Source organism: Podarcis tiliguerta (genome assembly GCF_965153285.1).
Source record: "Podarcis tiliguerta genome assembly, chromosome: 13".
NCBI classification, from domain to species: Eukaryota; Metazoa; Chordata; class Lepidosauria; order Squamata; family Lacertidae; genus Podarcis; species Podarcis tiliguerta.
Window position 1 is genome coordinate 9153310 of NC_139546.1, and position 8974 is coordinate 9162283.

Sequence of the window (8974 nt, forward strand, 5' to 3'; positions counted from 1 at the left end):
TCCGCTAACCCAGAAATAGTGCTTCAAGTTAAGAACTTTGCTTCAGGATGAGAACAGAAATCATGCTCCGGCGGTGCGGCAGCAGCAGGAGGCCCCATTAGCTAAAGTGGTGCTTCAGGTTAAGAACAGTTTCTTGTTAAGAACGGACCTCCGGAACGAATTAAGTACTTAACCTGAGGTACAACTGTATACAATTATTGGGCAAGGCGCTGGAGCAGGTGCTTGCACAAAACATTAGACCAGGGGTCAGCAAGGTTTATCTCACCTGGGCCGGCTCACTCCAGCAGAGATCCCTCCATGGGCCGTAGGGCAATTTCTGGAGTCTGCGTCTGCACAGACATGATTTCCGGCGCCACAGAAGCGAGTCCCCATGCCGCACTGCATTGGTTTAGCGCTGTGCGCAGGGACTCGCCAAGTTGGCGACTCGGTGTGGGGGCGGCTTGTGGGCTGGTCAAACGACCCCCATGGGTTGCTTGTGGCCCATGGGCCTTAGGTTGCCAACCCCTGAATTACACGCTCTTGGATGAGAACAATTATCTGGTCCTTTTCAAACCAGTATCAGGCCTGGGTTTGGCAAATAAACTGCCTTGTTCATATCCTACCTAAAAAACTGATGATGGGGATGTCATCTTAGTCCTGTAGTAGCATTAGAATAATACAGTGGTACCTCGGGTTAAGAACTTAATTTGTTCTGGAGGTCCGTTCTTAACCTGAAACTGTTCTTAACCTGAAGCACCACTTTAGCTAATGGGGCCCTGATCCGGCCCAGTCGCCTTCTAAATCTGACCTGTGGATGGTCCAGGAATTGGTGTGTTTTTACATGAGCAGAATGTGTCCTTTTATTTAAAGTGCATCTCTGGGTTATTTCTGGGGCATAGGAATTTGTTCATACCTCCCCCCCAAAATATAGTCTGTCCCCCCACAAGGTCCGAAGGACAGTGGACCGGCCCCCTGCTGAAAAAGTTTGCTGACCCCTGGATTTCTAAAAGGGGGTGGACCTTAGGGGAGATGGTCTCCAATCAGAAGCTGAAAGGGTCTCAGTTCACTGCCAACCTTGTTTCTCACCCGGAGCTCTCCATGGTGCTGCAACAACTAAGCAACTCTGCCATCTTTCTCTGTGGTTTCCAAGTCTATAGGACCAGAGTAGGGCAAATAGCCCCGGATACATGTATGCCTCAGTTTTCCTGTAAAAAGAGGTCAATCATCATGATTTGGTATGCTGCCTTAGGATAGCTAGCTGTCGAATAAATCTCCATTTGCTAGACACCTGTATGCTGTCTAACATACCTCTGTTCCAGTTCTGTTTGATGTCACAATCCTAATAACTGTAATGCCACTTTATAATTATAGAGTGAGAAAAATTATGTAGATTCTGTGTTTCTGCTCTTGAAGGGCTCTGGTAAATAAAATAAAATAAATCTCTGAGTCCCTGCAGACTGATCTTCCATTATGACTGCAGAGATAGCTTGTCTGATTTGTTCTGTTTGCTGTGGTCCACTTGACCAAGGCAGTTTGGCCTCCAGCCATATTACACAGATACCCATTTCTTCTTCCTTCCAATATCCACTTTCCTCCTTTTGTGCCGTGTCTATTCAATCATAAGCCATTCCGGAAGTGGCTGCAGTTGCATCCTATTAGGTATACTTTGTGAAGTTTGTTCCATTATCATCATCCTCTGAACATTTCTGCTTGGAAAACAAACACTCGAAGCAGGGCAAAAATCACGATTAGGCTTCCCAAGATGATCAGGGAGAAAGAGCGAAAGGAAAGGAGAAAGGTGGGTGAACGAGACGTGCGGGTGCTATAAAAGAGCATGAATTTCGTGTGCATGCTTTTTTGTGCATTTCCGATCCTTTCTAGTGTCTTCTGAGAGATGACGTGAGATCACATCTCTGAGCCTTCATCACCTCAGAAGTTAACCACGGCGGAATGGATACCTCAAGTCTTTAGACTCTTAACAAAGCCTTGGATATTTGATACGAAGAAGCACTGGGCCACAGGTATGTTTACCTTAGACTGAGTGACTGAAAACGTTTTCAAGAGAATATGTTTCCTCTCCAAGGTAATGGGGGGGGGGGAGAGGCCATTAACAGCAGGTGTGAAAATCCCCCCCCCCAATTTAAATATTTTTAACTTTTCACGTAGCTTTTCTAAATAAATGTTTATGTTTGCTTTACAATCACTCTTAAACTACACCTTTGATATTAATATTAAGCATAAGCAAGTAAATATATGACTTTGCTCGAAATGAGGCAGTGCGTTCCTCCATTTGAAACTAATGCCTATCTGGTAGCGTGTTTGCCGCTGGAATTTGATGAAATATTATTATTCTGTTTGCTGTTTTCGAGTTAGTGGCTTGTGTGTTGTTTAGTTATCCCTTCCATGCCTTCATGATAGAGTGGCTCCTCTATACGAATGAATGATTTTTCTACACAGGAAAACAAATGATTCCAGTAGTAGCATGAAATAGGCTCTTTTTGGAGGGAGCATGGGGTATAAATTTAATGAATAAAAGGAAGAGCTATGAACACAACCAAACATTGTTCAAGGACTCTTCACTTTTTATGTTTTTTAAGCATATTCATTAGTCCCACCCCCACCATACTCACATTGCAGAATGACAGGATGATACCACATGCTACAACAACCTGAGTGCTGGGTGGTGAAAGAATAGCTATGCTGCATATGTGACCATGCAGACACATATATTTGTATGATAAATACATGGAGACAAAACATACAATGAAAAGGGGATTTTAAAAGGGGATTTTTAGCCGTGTGGCCACAAAACTGCAGCGTATGAAAATATACCCACAAACAAAATGCAATGTGAGCTATGCTCATACCACCTGTAAATGTATTGTGACTAAGTACAAGGCCTAATATGTTTAGTGTACATTGCAGGCACATGTCTCATGTACATACGTTCATTGGGATTGATAGTGGCACCCAGCTGAATGTAATTTCACTGGCAAACTGGAGCTTGCTATCGTGTAACGGCCCTGTTAGTGCAACACAGCAAGCCATAAACCATAAAGAACAAACCTTGGCTTAACGCCATTGTTTAATAGAAGAGGAACAAACCATGAGTGCTGATTCCTATGTCATGGTAGACCACTGACTCGCTGGGTCCTCACCTTGTCGTGGTGAGTGGGCTTGCACATTCCTATGACCCTTGTGATCCAAGAAGAGTTTGGATTTGATATCCCACCTTTCACTCCCTTTAAGGAGTCTCAAAGCGGCTAACATTCTCCTTTCCCTTCCTCCCTCACAACAAACACTCTGTGAGGTGAGTGGGGCTGAGAGACTTCAAAGAAGTGTGACTGGCCCAAGGTCACCCAGCAGCAGCATGTGGAGGAACGGAGACGCGAACCCGGTTCCCCAGATTAGGAGTCTACTGCTCTTAACCACTACACCACACTGGCTCTCTCCAAGCCGTTGGGACTCTTGTACTCCCAGCAGGGTCACCCAAGGAGGTAAGGTCCAAGGGAAGGAGCTAGACAAAGAATGATCCAAGAAGTCCTCAATGGCAGAACAGGCGGATGATAACAAGCGGTATGTTACAACGGCTGTGAAGGCGGATGAAGGCTGCAGCAGATAAGAATCTACCAGTCGTCGTCACTACTCATGCCATCGGAACAGAGCCTTACTGCAAAGACTGTGTGCTGGTCAGCGTGCACTGATCTACACACATAAAACAAATTCACGCACAGGCGTCTTCCAAAAACCCATCCCAAACCCAAACCCCCAAAGTCCCATGGCGATCAGCAAATGGTAATGGGATCAGGGTCGTGAAATCTGGAAGCCCCTAGTCATGAACCGGCACATGGGCGGTGGATACAGATTCAGTCGTTCTGACTCAAGGAACGAGGCAGTTGAGCAGCTCGGCAGCTGTATCCATGACTGAGCAGCCCTTTTTAGGATCTACTCTGCTCACCCCACTGTGGGTTAAACCACAGAGCCTAGGGCTTGCTGATCAGAAGGTGGGCGGTTCAAATCCCCATGACGGGGTGAGCTCCCGTTGCTCGGTCCCTGCTCCTGCCAACCGAGCAGTTTGACAGCACGTCAAAGTGCAAGTAGATAAATAGGTACCACTTCAGCGGGAAGGTAAACGGTGTTTTCCGTGCGTTGCTCTGGTTTGCCAGAAGTAGCTTAGTCCTGCTAGCCACATGACCTGGAAGCTGTACGCTGGCTCCCTCGGCCAATAAAGCGAGATGAGCGCTGCAACCCCAGAGTCGGCCACGACTGGACCTAATGGTCAGGGGTCCCTTTATCTCACCCCGAAAAGGGGGAGTGGCTAGAAAAGGTGCCCTAAAATAGTCTGCCTGCCTTTTTCACTGACTGGATTACCGCGCCCAGTGGGGTCACCACTCAGCGGTCGTAAAAGACAATTGAACATGGTAGACCACAACCCGTGGTTTGCTGCTTCCAGCCTGACAAAGCGAGGAGGAAAACAGGAGCGGTTCAGCATTCTTACTTGTTAGCACCAACATCTTGCTTGTTCATGGCCAGCCATGGTTTATGTTGCAAACAGGCCAAAGGTGTGAAAAGGCTCTCAAGCCAGCAAGGCTTTAACTAAGTAAACATTAAGCGTGCTCAGAATCCATCAGCTCAGTTCAGCAATGCTCATGCTAACCCCTTGAAACTAAGAAATAAATACAACATATACATTTGCCAGTAGGGGGGGAAAAAGGACACAAGCCATCACATTGAGCGCATCCCTAAGAGTTTCTGTTATTAAACCGTAATCGGGGTTTGACCTCGTACTGCCCAAATAATCTGTCAACACTTAAACAGATTTTCTCTTCTCAGATTCTTCTCCCCGGGTGCCCTGTTAACACAAGTAGAGATCACTCCACAGATTACGTGTGTTGTATGGTCTTATTGCTCAGAATCGGGGTATTGCTTGCTCTTTTTTTTTAGCTTTCAGCATTTTAAAAAAGCCATTAGGATAACAAGCCATTATTTCCATCTGGATGGAAATTTGTTTACCAAAAGGTGGTGGAGAAGGTTTTTAACACCTCTAATGTCTTCGAGTTGTCTTCAGCCTCAAAAAGCAAATATATTTGTCCTCATTTTTACTACTGCAGCAACTGAAGCAGCAGTAAAAGCAGTTTTTTTTAAAAAAAAAAAAGTATGGAAGGACAAGAGAGATGCCTGGTCCTTTCCCAGATTTTCAGTTTGGGCTTCTTTATTTCAACCTCCAGATGTTTGTGTGTGTGCGTGACGTTTACAAATCTACAGGCTGGGGGGGAAATAAGTCAAAAACTGAAGGACCCGGAACAATTTTGAGAGAGATGAGTAATATATAATTATTACTCAACCTCCAGCCCTTTTGCTCACAGAGATAAGGGGAAATAAGCAGGCAGGATTCTACCCAGTTTGCTCAGCAAACTTGTCTGTGCTTTCCACTGTTCTGATACTCGATAAATGCAAAGGGTGAAGAACAAACAGGCTTTGGTACTTCTAACTCAGCATTGAGCTATTGCCTTCGCTCTTCATCAGCAGATATGGGCCGTCTGAAGGCAGCAGTCTGAAAGACTGCCTCCTGCCAACAGTCCCTATCAGGTGTTAAGATGGGCAAAAGGGACCCTCTTGCGAAATGTGTATGCTTGTATGTATTGGTTTCTGCATGTGCTGTAGAGGGAAGTGAGGGGCAGATGGGACTGGTCAGTCTAAGAAGGTAACTCATCTAGGAGAAGGAAAACGCTTATCCCCAACCTCTGCTGCCTTGTGGAACATCTTCAGCAGAAGAAAAGGCTGAGGAATAAATCCTACACAGATCTGGAGTGGAGTCCCTAAGCTGGTTGGATGGCACCTTACATGGCCTTCTTCCTGCAGCTCCCCTACCAAACATCTATCTGTGGTTGCCTGGATGAGTTTTCAGTTGGAGGCCCTAACACCTATCACATCTTCCATTTTAACAACTGGTATTCAAGGAATTCTGCAAAGAAAGGAGGAAAATTCCGTTTTGTTGACGTGGGAATTTAAGTAGTACTCTTGGGGTCAAGAAGAAGGAGAACCTGCTTCCTTATAGGGTGTTTTTGGTTTACGGCAGGGGTTGGTTCCTAATTAATTGAGCGAACGCTTAAATCCCAGGCCTGGGGGGTTTCCCATCAAGGGCCTTAGCCAGATTAGGAAGGAAGTAGATTGTAATCCCTTTAATGCGATCTGAGATCTTTCTCCTGCTGTTTTGGGCAATCCTAGGCAACCGGCAGGATCCCAGATTTCAGAAAAATACTACTTTGTTGTTGGAACAGTAATATTAAGTAAAGAACACTGCAAAATGTCATTCACCGAAGTTCCGCAGTGCTAAATTTTCACTTGGGATGAAGTTCTGCCGGCACCAGTGAAATTCACTTCCCAGTAAACAGCATGCAGTTTCCACAAATTAAAGATTGAAAGTACAGTGGTACCTTGGGTTAAGTACTTAATTGGTTCCGGAGGTCCGTTCTTAACCTGAAACTGTTCTTAACCTGAAGCACCACTTTAGCTAATGGGGCCTCCTGCTGCCGCTGCGCCGCCGGAGCCCGATTTCTGTTCTCATTCTGAAGCAAAGTTCTTAACCTGAAGCACTATTTCTGGGTTAGCGGAGTGTGTAACCTGAAGCGTATGTAACCTGAAGCGTATGTAACCCGGGGTACCACTGTATGGGATATATTGTATAGGATAAAGTTAATACACTCCAGGCATTAGTCAGAAAAAATGTTACTCAGAGGAGACCCATTGAAATTAATGCACCTGGTTCATAATTTTAATGGGTTTACTCTGAGTAAAACTTAGCTGAATGCCACCCAATGTGAGCTTCTGATAAAGCTGTAAAGGGATTATTTCTTTTACAAGCTTGAACTGTTTGGGGGTTCCAAACAGTAAATATATATATATATATATATATATATATATATATATATATATCTCCAAGGGGGAAAGCCCAAATTTTTATTAGGCATAGCAAGCCCTCAACCAGGGCTGGCCCACCCATGAGGCAAGGTGAAGCGATCACCTCAGGTGGTAGGATCCACAGGGGCAGCAGATCTGACCTCCAAGGAATGCATGGCAGCCATCCCCAGTGCTGCCTCTACAGTGACCTCTTGGGGAATAGGAAGCACGGCTGGTCTCCTTTTGCCCTCAGAGATCTTCACTCACCCCTTCTTCCCAGGTGGAGGGTGGGGCGCCATTTTGTGGTTTGCCTCAAGTGCCAAAACGTCTTGGGCCGGCCCTGCCCTCAGCTATGCCAAAAGTACAGGTGAAACTCGGAAAATTAGAATCTCGTGGAAGAGTTCATAGACCCTGGACTTAATGAAGCACAGTGGACCAACACCAGCTGATGACATGGCTCCCCAAATCTCTTTTCTGATGAGAGCAGCTTTTGCATCTCATTTGGAAACCAAGGACCCAGAGTCTGGAGGAAAAATGGGGAGGCACACAATGCCAGATGCTTGAAGTCCAGTGTGAAGTTTCCACAGTCTGTGTTGATTTGGGGAGCCATGTCATCAGCTGGTGTTGGTCCACTGTGCTTCATTAAGTCCAGGGTCAACACAGCCATCTACCAGGAGATTTTGGAGCACTTCATGCTTCCTTCCGCAGACGAGCTTTATGGGGATGCTGACTTCATTTTCCAGCAGGACTTTGACACCTGCCCACACTGCCAAAAGTACCAAAACCTGGTTCAATGTCCATGGGATTACTGTGCTTGATTGGCCAGCAAACTCGCCTGACCTGAACCCCATAGAGAATCTATGGGGCATTGCCAAGCCAAGAGAAAGATGAGAGACATGAGACCGAGCAATGCAGAAGAGCTGAAGGCTGCTATTGAAGCATCCTGGTCTTCCATAACACCTCAGCAGTGCCACAGGCTGATAGCATCCATGCCACGCCGCATTGAGGCCGTAATTGATGCCAAAGGGGCCCAAACCAAGCACTGAGTACATATTCCTCCTTCTCAGAGGTCCAATATTGCTCTATTTGCAATCCTTGTTTTGCCGATTTCATTTAATATTCTAATTTTCTGAGATTGTTAATTTGGTGTAGGCTTGACATATCTCGCTTTGCATGTCATGAGTCTATCTCATATATTAGTTTCACCTTTTAAGTTGAATTACTGAAATACATGAACTTTTCCACGATATTCTAATTTTCCGAGTTTCACCTGTATTTTGTAGCATACCATCTGTAACATACCTAACACATGTTTAGATCCGAACTCTCTCAAAACTAAATCTCGCCTATTCCTTCAAATACTATCAGGAGGAGAATTTTTGACTTTTGTCATTGGGTGGTGTCTCTTCTGGCCTGAGGAACCATGGAGGAGAAAAGAGGCAGGGCCATTTTTTATTTTTTTAAAAGATATTTATTAAGATTTTTATAGTTACAGAAAAAAGTGTAAAAGAAAAAAAATAACAATGAAAAATTTAACAAACAATACATCAAAAATAAGAAAAAAAGAAAAAAGAACAATACATCAAAACAGCATAATAAAAAGAAAAAAACACATCCAAATTCCATATCATTATCTTTCATTTACTTGTTTCCTCAACTTCCTCACACCTCCCTTTTTGTATTCTAGTTCAAATGCTAATTCAGCAAATCCTTTCCCTCTTTCCCAATTTTTGTTCTATAATTTATCTTAACTCAATCTAACTTTAAATTTTCCACTTTAGCCCATTAACAATCAGTTTTTACTTAATTCTTTATAACATTTCTGCTAAAACCATATAACTTCATTCCAGCATTCTTCTAACATTCATTAATTTTGCAGTATTTCTGTAAATATACTTTAAATTTTTTCCAATCTTCTTCCATCGACTCTTCTCCCTGGTCTCGGATTCTGCCAGGCATTTCCGCCATTTCCATATAGTCCATCAGCTTCATCTGCCATTCTTCCCGGGTGGGTAGATCTTGTGTCTTCCAATACTTTGCGATGTGGCGTACATAAAAAAGGTTCTATCCTTCCTTGACACCAATTGGCCGACCA

At 44.4% G+C, this 8974-nt stretch overlaps 1 long non-coding RNA gene across 1 annotated transcript in view; it reads right to left on the reverse strand.

Annotated features, from left to right (window-relative positions):
- LOC310661726 overlaps positions 1-8974 on the reverse strand; it is a 313777-nt gene that overhangs the window by 154194 nt on the left and 150609 nt on the right. The window lies entirely within an intron of this gene.